Source organism: Notamacropus eugenii, chromosome 2 (assembly GCF_028372415.1).
Source record: "Notamacropus eugenii isolate mMacEug1 chromosome 2, mMacEug1.pri_v2, whole genome shotgun sequence".
NCBI lineage: Eukaryota > Metazoa > Chordata > Mammalia > Diprotodontia > Macropodidae > Notamacropus > Notamacropus eugenii.
Genome location: NC_092873.1, coordinates 354897643 through 354915089, shown reverse-complemented (window position 1 = coordinate 354915089; position 17447 = coordinate 354897643). Strand labels below are relative to the sequence as shown.

The window sequence follows — 17447 nt, the reverse complement described above, 5'->3', positions numbered from 1 at the left end:
CTTCCTGCTACAGTAGCCAGCTGCACCTATAGAACTTATTAGTTAGGACCAGCTCTGTACTGGCTGAGTGGCTGTGTACTGGGTCATAATAACATTTACTACCCACTGAGCAGTGATACCTGTCCTAGACTTAGACATTCGTATACTCCGTTACATTTATCTTGTCTAACAAGACATTGATGAGAACAGCCTGCTATTCCTTGGTCACCCCTGACCTAAATTAGTTGACTTAGTGGCATTTTGTTTCAGACCTAAGACCACACCTCCATGTAGCTATTTCCCGATGAACTCTGGGTAAAATACCTGCACAGTAGATACTAAAAGTACATGTTCCTTTAAGAACTAACCACTCCACAGTCCCACTCTGAATCACCTACTTTGCATATTTGGCACATGTTTTACTATAGAATATCCTATATAAACTTTACCTGTACCCCTCTAAGGTTGCAGGTTATCTGAGAACTCATGCCCACTGAAAAGCATAATAAATCTTTACCTTGACCTCAAGAGTGCTTGAGTCCATGAATTCTATCCCAGATGATCCATTCAGGGAACTCCAGTCTTGGAGTTCCTGTACCCCTATCTCTCCAGTCCTCATCATGTGGACAAATTTGCATACTTTGAACCTTTGAGTAGTAGAGAACCCTTACCTGGAGTTTTCAGCAAAAGGTAGTTATTATGTGCCAAGTTTTTACAATAAGGCATAGAGTGGAGATAGAGCTGGTGGGCTAAACCATTATTTTAGATTTACTTTTGGAAGACACATAAAATAGTAATTTGCCTCTTACCCTCAAACCTTTTCTTTGCTATCTCAAAAAGTGCTATGACGATTTTAGTGAATATGGCACCTTTCTTTGAGATCTTTGGGTTGTATGTCTGCTGAGGATCTGAATCAGAGTGGACATTTCAGATTGCTTTCCAAAATTTCACAATTAATCAACAGTGTATTTGTATGCTTGTCTTTTTTCTGTGACTCCAACATCAACTATTTATGTCCTTTGTCATATTTGCCAATTTGCTGCATATAATGTGAAGCCTTAAAGTTGTTGTAATTTTCATTTATTAGTAATTTGAAGCAATCTTCAAAAAAAATAATCTGTATTCTTTTAAAAACTGGAAAAGTAGATGCACTTCAGCTAGGGAATAGCTAAACAAATTATGGTACCTCATAGGAAAAAGGACTGGACCAGTGCTTTTATTGGTATAGACTATAACTAGGTGAGGAAATTCCTTCTGTTAATGCAGTTCAGTACCTTCTCTGCAACATAAGAGTCAGTTCTCTAGAGCACTGAGAAGTTAAGTGACTTGTTCAGTATCATACTGCCAGTAGATGTCAGAGATGGGACTTGAACTTAGGCTTTTTTGGTTGCCTTATGATACCATGCCTCACCTGCATGGTACATAAATGTTGTCAATGTAGTGAAATATTATTGTGCTATAAGAGAAACCAATGAAAGTATGTGACTGAAGACTTGAATGAAGTGATGCAGAACCAGGATAACAATATACACGGTGACTATAGTAATGTAAATGTAAGAAGGGACTGAACCTGTTCTTCATCCCTTTACTTCCCCTCTCTTCTTTCCCTCCCCTCCCCTGCTTGGAAAATGTGTCTTACTGTTCTTTGAAGAAGTAGGGCTATGAGTATGTAACATTGAACACAGGTTAGACATTATTGATATGTTGATTTTATTGAACAGCGTTTTTTCATTTTAAAATCTTTTGTTATGTAGAATGACTTGCTATTTAATAGAGAAAGGATATACAGGGTATCCCAAAAGTTTTAGTTCTTAAAAACTGCTCTCAATTTTTGGAATGCCTTATATTTCACATATGGTATAAAAAACAAAGCTATCAGTAAAAATAAGAATTAAAAAAAAATTCTTTCCTTATATTTAATGCCCAGTCTAGATGGCTTCTAACTAAGGGTGATTAATCTTAAGCCAAAACTGCATATAGTAATAAAGTATTTCAATATTTTTAACAGTCTTTTGAGGAAAATGGTGGAAATACCATCCCTTACAATTTAAAATGGCCTGGGCAAATATTGTGGATAGCAGTCCCGTAACTGCTACCAGATATTAAATATGTCCTAGTAGTGTTTTCTACCTTTAGCTTCTCTGTTGCTGTCTTCAGTTAAATTAGTTTTTCAAATTTTTTGGATCAGCATTATAAAAGCAATCCTTTCTGACTATAGTAGAAGGAGGTAGGTATGCATGAAGAGTAGGAAATATTATTTCTGGACCTTCTGAACCCCCAAATAGTTTGCCAATGTACATATCTTTTAGCTAATCCAAAATGATACATTCCATTTCTGCCATTAAGTGTCTCTACAGATTTATATAATTGTTATTTATATAATTATTTTGTTCATGATTTTCACATACTTTTAATTTCAGAGGATAAATATCTAACTTAATAGGTTATCAAGTAGTTGTAGTGTTCAAGCCTACCGTGTGTAGTTATGAATCTTAAATATACTCTGTTCTAGTTACAGGAAAAGTGTTTTCTAAAGTTGGTTTTTTTTAGTCCACCATACCAGCTAGTTTCTTAACCACAGCTATTAGAATGACTAGTCTTTACTGTTCCTTCTAAAACATTGCCTGTTTTTAACTATTATGTAGCCTTTAATAATAATTAGTTATTTCAGCAAACATGTGACTACTGGCTGACTCTTATATAAAGGTGACTAACTTAAGATATCATCTTTTGTAGGATATGGGGAAATTGGCAGGACAAGGTTAATTGTGAAAATTTAGCAATTTATGGTACCTTTTGGCCCTATCTTCTAAATGAGCATTACCTGAAGTAAGAATTTAGCTTCTAGGTTAAAAAGGCCACAGAAAGTCAACTGTTTGCCTAGGTCCTCAACACCAATTTAATTGTGTCTATTGTTTATACCTTTGCAGGAGTTAATTATTAAAAGTAAGGAATGTTGGAATACCATCACTAGTATACTTTAAACCAGCAACACAGAGGGCAGTGTGGTACCGTGGAAGTAACACTGGACTTGGAGTTCACAACATGTGGCCAGTCCAATCTTAATTCAACTCTCCATAAGTCACCTGAACCTCTTGGAGCCTCAGTTTCCTCATCCATGAAAAAGAGAGGTTGGTCTTGAAGGTTTCTCATAGTTCTAAATCTGTGATCCTAGATAGGTGGGTAATTAGGCCATTTCCTAGTAATTTGAAACAAAAAATCCATTTCTGAGGTATGTAATTATCTTTTTGAGGTAATATATTAATGCTCCCCTTTTCTTTTAAAAATATATGTTTTGAGAGTGATATTTCTTTTCCATATACAAAGGTGCCGAAATCTTAGTGGAATGTTTTTATTGGGAAAACAACAAGACCCAAGTCAAATTTCCGCTTATTAGCATTTAATTTTTTAAATATTTGTTTTCAGTTTTCTACGATGACTTCCATAAGTCTTAGATTTTCTCCCTTTCCCTTCCCCCTCCCTCCCTGAGACGGCATGCAGTCTTTTATGGTTTCTATACATACATTCTTATTAAGCACATTTTCACATTAATCATGTTGTATAGAAGAATTAAAATGAATGGGGGAAACCTTGAGAACAAAACAAACCAAAACATAACACAAGAGAAAATAGTCTGCTTCATTCTGCATTCCCAGTTCCATAGTTCTCTCTCTGTATGTGGATGGCATTTTGCCTTAAGAGTCCTTTGGGAATGTTTTAAGGTCCTAGCATTTAATTTTTTGCCATGCATATAGCATTTATACACTGCTTTCTGTTTTGTTGTTGTTGTTGAATGTCTGTATTTTATTCAGGTAAGTGAACATGACTTGGTATAAGCTGAAGTTTAATTAAGGCAGTTCTAACTTAAGCCTATACACACACATGTACACACACAGATTTTATTTATATATATATGTAAAAATATAAATATATATTATATTATATATTATATATATTATATACATATATATTTAAGATCAATGTATTTTTAGTTTTCACCATTCATTCCCATAAGATTTTGAGTTCCAAATTTTCTCTCCATCATTCCCCTCTCCTCACCCACTCCAAGATGGTGTGCGGTATGATACAGGTTCTACATATATATTCATATTAAACATATTTTCATATTAGTCACGTTGTAAAGAAGAATTAGACCCAATGGGAGAAACTGTGAGTAAGAAGAAACAACAAAAAAAGAGAGAGCTATTAATTTGTAAAATATTCTTCTGATTCTGTTCACTTTATACCCAGCATCAGTTCACGGAAGTCTTTCCAGGTTGTTCTAAAGTCCACCTGCTCATCATTTCTTATAGCACATTAATATTCCATTACATTCATATACCATAACTTGTTCAGCCGTTGCCCAGTTGATGGGTGTCCCCTCAGTTTCCATTTCCTAATATCTTAATGTCTTTTCCTTACTACTAGATGGTAGCTTTCTCCAGAGCATACAGTCTTGGGTATCTCTATTCCATAGTGGATGCTTAATAAATAATTGCTGAACAAATGAGTATACTTTCACCCAACGTTGCTGCTATTCAGTAAAAAGTGAGATTTTGGGGGGAGGGTGATACATAAACTTATGCCAAGATTTATTTATTAAATACATATTTGAATACCTACTGTGTGCAAGGTATTAGGTGTTTGGTGTCATGAGGGATATGAAGATGGTCTCAGTTATAGTCTCAATTATCAAGGTACGTATACCAGTAACATAAGTCAGTATATTTGACATTAGATACATATACAGAGATTTTTTTTTTTTACCTGTAACTTCATTGATATAAGGAACATGTGGTAAGGATCCTTTTACCATTGTAAATGTACAGCTACCCTGCAGCTTAAAATTTTAGAATCACCTGGGGCACTGAAAGGTTATGACAAGTCCTGGGTGTCCCACAGCTAATATGTGTTATGGAGACAGTACTTGAACCCGGGTCTTTATCATTTCTAGACTAGCTCTCTGAGGTACCATGCTGACTGAGATTGAAAGCGGTTACATAGAGAGAAAGATAGAGGAAATGAGCTGGGCTCTCATTTTTAATACTCTATTGGTTTAAATAGATGAAGTTCCAAGGAGGAAAGAGTGTCATAAGTCTAGTATGATTCATATTCTTTACCTCTTTTGCTCATCAAATCCCATGCAACTGAACGTATATACTTTTCTGCATAGAAGAATCATTCAGAGATCAAATAATTTGTTGGTGCTACAAGAGAACATTGGTGTTAAGGAATTTCTTCTGATTCTCCCAAAACTTTTTAGGGCTTTGTGTATGTTACATCACACATTAATACTTAAATGGTTCCAGTTCATATATTGGTTATATTTTGCCTTTCTGTTAGAAGTGAAATAGGAGTTATTATTATTCCAGTTTTACAGATGAGGAACTGTAGTCATAGGTTAAATGACTTGCCAAGGGTCACATAAGGAGTAAGTGTATGTGTGTGGGAGGAGGAGAGTCTAGATGATGCACTGAGGGATAACATTTTTCCTTCATTCCCTACAAGCTCCTCCAAAATGACCTGTAAAGCATATCAGACTCAGTTCTGATCAGGAGAGCCAATAAAAAGTCACTCTGAGTCTTTTTTTTTCCAGTTCAGAGCAACTTAGGAAGATAGAGAGGCCTGGAGACACTGGGGCAGGCCAGGATCTTGGGGCTGCTGCAGAGCAGCAGGGGGCCAAAACAGAAGTAGAAGTAGCAGCAGACTGTGGTGGCCGTAGCAGGTATAGGGGAATGGCCCAGGGAAGTAAGGACATTTCATACCTGGGTAGAAGATCTCAGAGGGCCTCAATACTAGCACTGATCAGGGACGGTACCATCTGCCAGCAGTGTTCCAGGTCACAATTCCAGGGTGAGGAGAGGAGTGGTCAGGGTCATGTGATGCAGGGGCCCTACCTGGGTAAGAAGCAAGGAACAAGTTCCAGAAACATCACTGTGTGGCTCTGAGCCCAAAAGCAGAGTGAAGACTCAGTTCTAACCTTTAGTCCTACACAAAAGCCTGCAGTGGAATAAATCGGGGCAGTAGACCAAAACTGAAGGGGAGCCAACAGTTCAGTCACTCTGAAACCTACAGAACTTAGCAGACCAACAGTTACTGAGGCTAGCATCAGTCACACACAAGAAGTATAAGAGAATGAGATGGAAGGAAATAGACAATTAGTAATTATAACTATGAATGTGAATGGGATTAACTCACCCATAAAATGGAAAAGATAGAATGTATTAGAAACCAGAATCCAGTATTATGTTCTTTACAAGAAACACTTGAAATAGAAAGATACGTATAGTTAAAATAAGGGACTGAAACAGACTCTTATGTTTCAGCTAAAATGTCTGAGGCATATTTTGAACTCAGGTCCTCCTGACTCCATATTCAGTATTCTATTTAGTGCAGCTGCCTCTGTGACTGACTAAGCAATAATGCACCTTTTGAGTAAAGCTTGACAACTGATTATTTAAAAGGAAAATACCTCTCATCTAACCATGGAACTTCAGTTCCCTACAGAACACAGTTGATCTAATCAGTCTTAAAATATTTTCATGTGCTTTATAAATTCATAATCCACATCCACTCAAAATATTTTCCATATAATAAATTAGATTCTTTGCCTATTAAATTCAATAGTTCTAACTTTTAATCTAATTATTTTTCTATGTCTTGGGTATTTTAAAAAATAAATTATGATTCTAATTTATTGGATTTATTTTGCTTTCTTTAACAGGCTCAGAATATTAGAACTGGGAAGAACCTTTGAGGTCAACTAATGCTTCCTCTTTCCTGATCTAGAAAGAATTTTATTTATCCTCTGCTTGAATACTTTTGTAATTTAAATATATTTTGAGATAAGTGATTTCATTTTTGGTAACTTAATTTTTAGCAAATTTTCCTTATATTAAAAATGATTTCGCTTTGACCTGAATTCAAATACTGCCTCAGACATTTACTAGCTTAAATCTTTTTACTCTCAGTTTATGAATGGGTTGGACTTGATGGTCTCTAAAATCTAATCAACTCTAAATCAATGATTCTGCTGTCTTCTCTGTAATTTCAACCTGTTAATATGTGTTCTTCTTGGAAAACAATAAATCTTTCCCCTATTCACATATTTTAAGGAAGAAAGGAAACAAGTATTTACTCTGTGCAAGTTACTGTGCTAAGCTAGCATTTTCTAAATCTTAATCTCACTTGAACCTCACAACAGTTGGGAGTTAGCCATGTTATAATTGAGGAAATTGAGACAGACTTGCAGGGTCACACCTCTAATAAGTGCATGAGGCCAGCTTTGAACTCTGGTCTTCACCAGACCTAGTACTCTATTCACTGTCCTACCTAGCTACCTCAGGCTGTCATGTCTCCATTTCCCAAATCTACACACTAACATCCAGCAGTGTATTAGGTACCTAGACACATTTGTACAAAAACAAAAAAACCTGGATTTGAGTTTTGATTGTAGCAGTTAGTTACTTTTAACCTCTCTAAACTTGAATTTCCTTATCTCTAAAATGAGTACTTGGTCTACCTATACTGGGTTTTTGTGGGGAAAGTATAAAACTTACAATGTTATTTAGATGTAAATTTATTATTATTTCCTCAATCATTCTTCATGTGACCTGATGTCAAGACTTTTTATGACCCGTATTATTCTTGTGTATATTTTCTAATTTTCCAGTGTTCTTTTTAATGTGTGATGCCGAAAATTGAATACAGTATTCTAGATGTGGTCTAACTATATTGACACTATTTCTTTCCTTGATCCAAAAGCTCTGTGTTTGTTGGATGAATTTTTGAGATCAGAGAGAATACTCTCTCCGTCATGCAGATCATACCATAGACACCATCTGTTTGTGCCTCTCTGTCTCTTTTCCCCTCCTTCAAGCTCTCCTCCCCCTTTTATTTTAGTCTGTTCCTTGAAAAACAGGTATAGTTTATTATTAGGACAACACTTTTAAAGTCTTCTGGTGTGAAAGAACCTGCCAGCACTTGTGTTCTGTTATACTATTTAAAAAACCCAGGGTTGCCTCAATACTGTGATGAGAGATTTGGAGTAGGACTTTGTGGGTTTAATTTAATGCAGGATAAAATAGCAATAGGTTTTTTAGTGGCCGCATCACAATGTTGGCTCATGACTGAACTTGGGTTAGATCCACAAAAATCTTTAGCCTCTTTCACATGAACTTTTGTCAAGTTAGATCTTTACCTGTATGTACTTTATGTAATTGGGCTTTTTGGACCTTAATAGAGGAACTTTTTTATTTCTGATAATATTTATTTTGTTGGTTTTAACCTGTCCTAATAATTTTGAATCTTGATTTAGTTTAACATTTAATTCTCCAAGTTTTTAAATGATTTGCAAATTTCATAAACATGCCATTTGTTTTCATCTGTATTTATTTATAATACACATCCTAATTCTTTTAAAAGGGGGATGAGAACATAGTCTATAAACTATGGACCAGTGAACTTGATTCTAGTTTTTGGGTGGATTCAAGAAGAGATAAATAAAGAAATGGTTAATGAAAAGAAAGCACTTTTAAGAATCTGCATGGCTTTGTCATAAATAGGTTATGACAGATTAACTTTCTGTTCTTTTTCAATGTGGTTGTTAAACTTGTAGGTCAAAAGAGTGCCATAAACTTATTTTGTCTAGATCTTAACAAAATATTTCCTGGGATCAGTTTCCAGCTAGAAGGAATTTCAGAGGTCATGTGGTTCAAAGTAACAAAAGATTGGTGCCATCAAAATAAATAAGGATATGGGAAAGATGACTTAAGTTTCGTGAAGATGATGGGTTCAGTTTTGGCTATGTTGAATTTGAAGTGCCAGCAAGATATCCAGGTAAAGATGGCAACATACATACACATTAGTATTTTGCTGTGTAACTGTGTTTGGTCCCTTCAGTTTGGGACCTAACATGCCAAAAACTTCTAGTCATATGTCAACCAGTTCAAAGGTACCTTTATATAGTCCTGTGTCAGTCATGGAATTTTCATGTTTCCCACTTAACAAGAAGAGAAAAGGCTAGAAACAACTTAAGATATACCTGCCAGGAGCAGTGCTTGACTGCCAGTGTCACATATGATCAAGTATCTTAAACTATTTATTATGGAAAAGATGAAGAGATGTATAATATAATTAGATTTCACAACTGTTTGAATGATTAGACTCAGACTAATCATTAATAATTTAGTATTTAATTTTAGAGCAGGATGAGACCTTTAAGGTCATATGGTCCAATTTCCTTGTTTTAGAGATGAGGAAAATGAGGCCACAAATCACACAGAATATAAGGTCAATATGAAGCAGCAATGTGATGTGGCAGCCCCAAAAATTATTGTGATATTTGGCTTCACTGAGAAACATATAGCTTCCAGAAAATAAGTAGGTACTAGTCATACCATATTTGAAGTACTGTATTGCTTCAATACTACAGTAGGTCCCATGTGTTAGGAAAGACGCTGATAAACCTAGAGGATGTCCAAAGGAAGGCAACCAATATGATGAAAGATGAGTTTATATCATAGAAAGAATTGGTTGAAAGATCTAGGAATGTCTGGCCTGGAGAAAAGAAAATTCAAGGATGATGTGATGTGGTTGTGATTCTGTTGAGGTGTAGTAGTGTTTGGGACCCCAAAATACCAACATACTAAGTCCTGCCTGAATGAATTCGACTCAAGCCTTTCAGAAAAACAAAGTTTGTTGAAGATTTGCCGCATTGGGTAGACTGTTAAGGAGCCTAAGCATTTATGACCTTTGTATTGACAGGCAAGCCAGATAAAATCTCAGCTAGGTTGAATCAGAGCATCTTCATGGAGGCCAGATGGAGTTTATATGAAAAAGACTGTAGGAAGAATCCTACAGGGGTGGCCAAATAGGTTGGGATGATGGGAAGAGGGGTTTAGGGAGAATCTTAAGGAGTCTAAGGAGGTTCTTGATGGGACTGGGGTGACTAGAGGTCAGAGCCAAGAGAGTGGGATTTTGATATGATCAAGGGTGGGAAGCAGCCAGAGGCAATTGGACAAAACAGTAATGAAAGACTTTTGGCCTCAGGTGAGGCCACTTGCCAGATCAAGTGGGAAGATTCTAGGAGAGTTGAAGGGGGTTCCCAGAGCTTGTACCCTATCATTTAGGTTTAAGGTTACTGGGAACCCTGAAATGTCAGGGTACAGGGCAGCATCTGCACTCAAAGCTTCTTCCAGCGAAGGGGCAGTTTATTGTAACACCAATAGTAGCAGGCAGGGTTCCTAGTGAACCTGCAACTTGATAGGAGTGAGACTGATGCTTATACAGAAAGGGACTGTGAAAGGTTCTGTATGGGATTAAAGTGTGGTAAGTAGTCTAGGGTGGGCCAGGGGCAACTGTGAAAGGATGTCAGGTAAGCTAATTAGGTGATCTAGGGGGCTGGGGTGGGCCAGATGCCTTGAGCAGTGATGGAGCTGCTGAAATGTATGGTAAAATTCAGGGACTAGGTTGCTTTCAAAGACATGATCTTTTCCTTGTAGGGATTCAAGTCCCATTACCCTGTCAGTTGTAATAATATATTTGAGGGGTTGTTACATGTAAGAGAGATTTGACCTCTTTGACTCCAAAGGACAGAACCAGGAACAGTACTTGAATAGAGAAATTTAGGATTGATGTTAGGAAAAACTTCCTAATAAAAAATGGTATGAATTGCCTTGGGAATTGGTGGGTTCCCATTTTTTGAGGGGCTTCAAAAAGAGATTCTGAATGACCACTTGTCAGGTATATTAGAGTCAGCTTTTGTTTTGAGTTTGAGTTAGACTAGATAGCCGCTGAAGTTCTTGAAACTCTGAAAAAAAAAGTTCTTGAAACACTATGAAACTCTATAGTTTAGTATATAGAATAGGAAATGCATGGGAAACAAAGGAAAGTTTCATTTCCACAAGGTCAGAACTTCCAAAAGGGAGAGTTGACCTGTGACCTAGCAAGAATCAGATGAAGATCAGAAGTGGAAAGCCAATTAGAAAGGAGAAAATCCAACCGAATTTGTTAATGACATAAATAGTCGTTAAGGTTGCGACCTAAAAGAGAACACCAGTCTGTCCTTTGATGGGAGTATCTCTCTTGCATGAATTTTATAAAAATACCTTCACTTTCATATCTCTCTCTCTCTCATTCCACTTTTCTGAAGAATGGTGGAGTTCACCTTGGCCAAGGCATTTAATTCCTCTGAACTCCATTTTAATAAATTGTACTTGATTCTTTTTTGTGAGTCGAGTGTGTTGCTAACAAACGGCTGTGGAACTTTGAAATTATATTCCTAGATCGAACAAAGAAATATTACTTCTACAAATAAATAGTGTTGGTATATAAATGCACAATAGTTTTAGAAATACTTTCAGAATTCTGAAATTACTTGTTTATTGAGTGATAATGTAAAATTACTAACTGACATATGCCTTGGAAAATTCCAGAAGTTATGCCAGTTTTCTAGTTTTGGCACATGTGCTGGAACTTTTGCATGGGAATTTTAAGCCATCCATTTTCTTAGGGCTTTTTGAAATTGGATTGTTTATGTGCCATCCACCAGCTTCTAGTTAAAGCTTTTAGATATCTTTCCCTTCTTTATGTATTAGATGTCTATTGTTTGATGTAAATACTTCAGTCACTTTTCCCTTTGGCCTCATAACTCCATAGATTTTTTTTAGCAGAGCATAGTAGATTTTTCAAGACATATTGTTTAAAGTATGGTTCAACCACCTTTTAAGTCATGTTGCCTTACTGCAAGCCAGAAAATCTTTTGGTAGATGAAACTGGATATGGTAGCATAATCTAAAAGGAAAAAAGCAAGATCTTTTATTCAGAATAGACATTGGTATTGGATAGATAGTTGAGAAGAGTGTGAGCAAAAACGAAGTCAAGGGAGGAAAAGATCCAAGAAATTGAGCTCAGTGCCAGAAGTTGTTCAGAGGTGGAGAAGATGGGCCTACTGAGCATTGTCTGGTCCCCAAATGCCCTTTCCTTATTGTTTTATATCTCAAGATTCTTTTCTTGGGAGACATTTAGTCTTGGGATCATAATGAACTGGCTTCAGTTTGTATTTAAATAGCTGTTATATTCCTACTGGGGATAAGATATTGGGTGGAGGCAGTATATACTTATTTTGTTTTAGGTTTAGCTGGCCATAGAAAAATGTTTTTCTCTTAGTTTCTGGAAGGAAAATTAGTCTGTTAGAAAAAAACATCTGGTGTTGGCTGGATGTAGAGGAGCAGCATAATCAGTGTCAATAAAAATTACTTACGGGAGTAAATTTGTGAACCTACAACTTCAACAATATTTTTCCAAATATTGATAATAAATTATAAATGGGTACTGAAACATAAATATAGGGCTGCTGACCTTTGCTGAAGTTCTCAGTAAGCTTTTTTTTTTTTTTTTTAACCTTTTTTGTGTCACTAATCCCATTGGCAGTTTATAGCAACGTTGAAAGCCCTATGGAACCCTATTCAGAATAAAGTTTCTAGGTGTGTACTATAGTATATGTACATATATATTTACAAAGTAAATTACAGAGTAAACAGTTTGTGTTGAAGTATGGTTATAAAATATTTTTAAAAGTTCGTATACCCCAAGTTAAGAACTGTTGCTCTAAGACTAGAAATTATAGGTGAGTTGCTGATGTGCATTGGTGGAAGGATATTGGAAAGGTGGTTATAAATCTTTTGAAAACAATTTTTTTTTTTGTATTCTTACAAGTTAACTTGCTCTTTGTATCATCTATAAAACAGCTCTTCTGCAGACCTTCACTTGAAGTGATTCAGTGTTACTTTCATCAATCAAATATTTATTGAGGGCCTTTACTAAGCCCTAGGGATACAAAAAGAAACCCCAAACAAACAAAACTGGTCTCTGCCCTCGAGGAACTTACAATTTAGTGGAAGAGATAGCATGCAAACAAATACATACAAAGCAGGCTGTATACAGCCTGTATACAAGATAAATAGGAAATAATTAACATAGGTAATGTACTAGAATTAAGAAGAATTGGGGAAGACTTTTTTAAAAGGTGGGGATTTTAGTTCTGGAAGCCAGAGAACTCAGTAATTGAAATGGAGGAGGGAGTATTCCATGTTAGGGAAAGATCCAGAGAAAATACCTGGAACCAAAAGATAAAATGTTTTGTTTCTGGAACAGCCAGGGGCCTAATAGTAATCTTCAGGTATAAGAAGACTGGAAAGGTAGGAGGGGGCTAGATTATGAAAGGCTTTGAAGGCCAAACACAGCATTTGTATTTGATCCTGGAGGTGATAGGGAGCCACTGGAGTTTATTTTAGTGTTGGAAGAGGGTATCAAGGGCCATGATTGACATGATCCCGACCTATGTTTTAGGAAATTTACTTTAGTAGCTAGATGGAGGATGGATTGGAGTGCATTGACACTTGAGGAAGGCCATTGAAATAGTCCAGGTGATGAAGGCCTGCACTGGAGGTGTTAGAGGAGAGAAGGTGTATTGGAGAGAGGTTTGTAAAGGCCTTGGCAACAGATTGAATATGGGGAGGTTGTGTGGAGAGATAGTGAGGATACTTAAAAAATATTTATTAGTACATAAAAATGCTTATTATCTATTAAGCAGTAGGGGTCACTGCTGAGCAAGTGAGTTTTTACTTCTACTTTTCCCAGTCTATTCACCTCAACATTTCCAGCCAAACCCTGGCTTCAAACTTCATTTGCATAAAGGATAGCAAAGAACCTGCAAACTTAGTCCCTCAGGTCTTATTTTTCTACTTGGTAATTAAGTTCTTTGTGTTGTTTGTAAACTAAGTTATAAAAATGCTTTATTGTAGTTAGACTTGAGAACATGTCAAACAAACGATCACAAAGAATGAAATGTTTTTTAAAAAGTTGCTTCATAATATTTAGAATTCCTCTTGGACAATTTAATTTCTGTTTGGAACAAGAGGTTTGAAAGTCATATTATTCCTCAACTGTCTAATTTAGGGGGAAAATTATTACTTTTCAAGAGAGTAGCAATCAGTGCCAAAACAGACCAAGTCCCTGGGATTTTAAAAATCTAAATGTTTAGGAATGTAGACTTATTAGAAAGGGCTGTTGAATATGGCTAAGTCATTTTAAAATTTGAATTCGAACTAGCTCAGTGTATTTGAAATTACCCTGGAATTGACTTTGATCATAGGCATGTCTTAATTGATTCTCATCACCTTTTCATACGAAATTGCAGCCATTGGATCCAGATGGCTCAGGAGAAGAAAGTGACCTTGCACAGTCCTCCCTCACTCAAATCAAAGTCAACTGCAAGTCATGTCATTATCTTGATGTCATGGTCCTCTTTGAGAAGAAAGGACAAACACAACAACAACCTGTATATAATCTCATTAGAATGGTTTTATCTATCTCACCATGAAGTTTTAAATTTTTTGATTAACAAATATATTTATTTTCTCTTCCCTATTCTGCCTCATATAAAAGAAGACTCTCCACCTGGATAATCTGTTGGACAGTTCAAACTCAACATGTTAAAAACTAAAATTATGACTATCTTAAATCTTCCTAATTTCTGTTTCTATTGATGACACCATTATTTTCCCTGTCATCCAGGCTTCCTGATTTCTTCTCCAACACACACACACACACACACACACACACACACACACACACACACACAGAGCTAGAATAAATCTTCCTTGAATTTCTTGAATTTTGCCTTTAATATTTTCTTATTATAAAATTTGTTTTATAGTTAATTTTTACTTGACTTTCTACTAATGTGGAAATTCCTTGAAGAGAGGGATTTTGTTGTTTTTCATCTTTATATTTCACAGTAAGCGAATCTTTGTTGAATGGAATGAATTCCCCTCTTAACCTTCTATGATCTGGTTTCTACCCCCACCATTGTGGTAAAATTTTTTTCTCAGGATGCGTCTAAACTTTTTGCCAAATCCAGAGGCTTTTGTCTGGATCTTTCTCTGATATTGGGCACTGATCCACTCCTTGAAATTCTTCTTTTGACTTCTGTCGCACATACTACTAATTATCTGTCGCACATACTACTAATTATCTACCTATCTCACTAACCATTCTGTCTCTTTCTACTGACTCCTTCCTAGTTTTTAGCTGAGTATCCTCAAAGTCTTTGCTTTTCTTCTCTATTCCCTTATTGAGGTCATTTACTCGTTTTCAACTATCATGTCTATGCAGACAGCCACACATCCCCTTCCTGCTCTTCCATCCTAGGTAATTTTCTTCTGATCTCTTATCTGTGACTTCTCCAACTTTACAAAGCCTGAGGCTGGAACTCAGTCTTCTTACTCTCATGTGGTCTTAATGACATTTGGTCTCTCCATCGTCACCCCACAAAACCCCAAACCATCTCTTCTTAATTTACCTGTTCATGAACTAATTTCCTTAGTCTTAAAATTTTAGGGACATCTTTGATTCATTCCTTTCTTTCCAACTTCTAATCAATCACTAAATTATTTTTCTTTCACCATGTCTCCTGTGTTCTCTTTTATTCATTCTTCCTGCCGCCACCCAGTGGAGACTCAGCCATAGCCTGTTGAAATATTTGCCTGCTTAACTGGTCTTTTACTAATTCCATTTCATCTACATAACTGTTCCCCAAATAATCTCCCTAAAAGATGGCTTTTATATTGTTTCTCGGATATGCAAAAAACTTTGCTGCCTTACACACAGTTACTTAATAATTTCAGCTTCGTTATTTTGATGGTTTTTCATTGCCAGTTCAGCTCAAGTGTTAACTAACTTAGCCAGGCATTGAAGATTCATTTTGTTAGTTAATATGAGCAAACTTACTGTTGTAAGTACTATTTTAATAAAGTGGAAAAATTAGTATCCTAACATCATTTCAGCAATATGAGCAGGTCTTTTTCTGTTAACTTCCTTTACAGATTGTCCTGTGTTTGGGTCTTGGTTATATGTTTTTGTACAGACTTTCTCTGGTAGCAGTGATGGTTTTGAGTGAAGCTGTCCATTCCTAATAGGAATGACTTATGGTGATGATTACTACTAGATCACTTTGTACCCTTAGCTATAAAAGGCGTTGAAAAACATGCTTCCTCTCCCCCACCCTCAAATTTTTAAAAGATTCAGACCATTAAATGAGAACTTTATAGAAAACAAGCTAAATATGGGAGATGTTTGGGGAAATCTTAAGGATATCTTAAATTAGGTTAGTTTTTTTTTGTGTGTGATTGTTTCTACTGTAGGGGTGTTCTTTTCCAGGACTTCTGATGCTGTTTTAAATGATCCTGAATAATCCTTTAGCTTCAGGAGTGATTTTTAAGTAAAGCTAACATATTGTATTCCTACTTCTTCTAGGTTCTAAGGATAAAAATAAATTGAGTGAAAGAATGCCTTTGCTGAAGGAGCTTATATTTTACTGGAGAAATATAGCATGCAAATAAATAAATATAAAGTATGTCCATAGTAATGCAAAATAACTTTAGACATATAACCTTGTGCCAAGAAGAACATTGGGTAAGAAGTGACACATGAGTTACATAGTGTAAAACTGAAGAGTCAGTGCATAGGTTCCCAAAACAGGTCGATGTACTGCCCCTTGGGAGTGCTGCAGCAATCCAGGGGTGCAGTAGTAACCTCAGGTGCAGTGGGGGGGTTTGATAAAAATAATGGCCCAGTGGAAGCATAAGGAAAGAAGAAAAGGTAAGAAAAATTTGAAAAACTGTACATGTTGCATCTGTTGTGTAAGAGTTAAAGTTGTAGTGATTACATTATTTTCCAAATAAACATGCAAAATGCAAGTTATAACTGATCAGTGGTCAAGTTTGCCAACATGTCTGAACAGGCAGGTGTTGATAGGCAAATGTAATCATTGAAGGGAAGTCCATCATGCCTTGGCAGGAACATGTTAGTGTAATGACTTTTTTACAATATTATATGGTTATATGATGCAACATTGCATCATCGAAATTTCAGTGCAGGAAAAACCCCACAAATTTACAATAAAATATTAAATTTAAGATGTCATTTTAAAAAATTGTATTTTTTGAAATGATACAAATTGAAAAAAATGTTAAAGGATTAAAGCAAAGGTTAATGGGTTAAAGGTTTGAGAGTGTTGGTATAATTTTTTTAAGGGAGCGTAGGTCAAATAAGTTTGGAATCCTTTGAGTCAGTGAATTCTAGATATGCAGTCATCTCTTAATGCCAGGCCTGAACAACCTGTGGTCCTCGGAATGCCATAGGATTTCAGGTGCCCTGCAGTAAAGGAAGTGGAAAACATCCTTTGTATATAGAGGAAATCCTTTGGTTAGCACAGGGCTGTCTTATGGAAAGTCATAGAGGGGAGAGATTGAATGTTCCATAAAGGAAGTAAACCCTGCAGGTTTATAACACCCTGCAGGTGGTAACTGAGTGTAGGAAGGGGAATTATATGAAGTATTACTAGAAAGGTAATTGGGAGCCTAATTGCCATGCTGGAGAGTTTGTAGTTTACCTAGGGGCAATTG

At 36.1% G+C, this 17447-nt stretch overlaps 1 protein-coding gene across 1 annotated transcript in view; it reads left to right on the top strand.

Annotated features, from left to right (window-relative positions):
* The window catches only part of FBXL20 (F-box and leucine rich repeat protein 20), a 113074-nt gene that overhangs the window by 35533 nt on the left and 60094 nt on the right, over positions 1-17447 (top strand).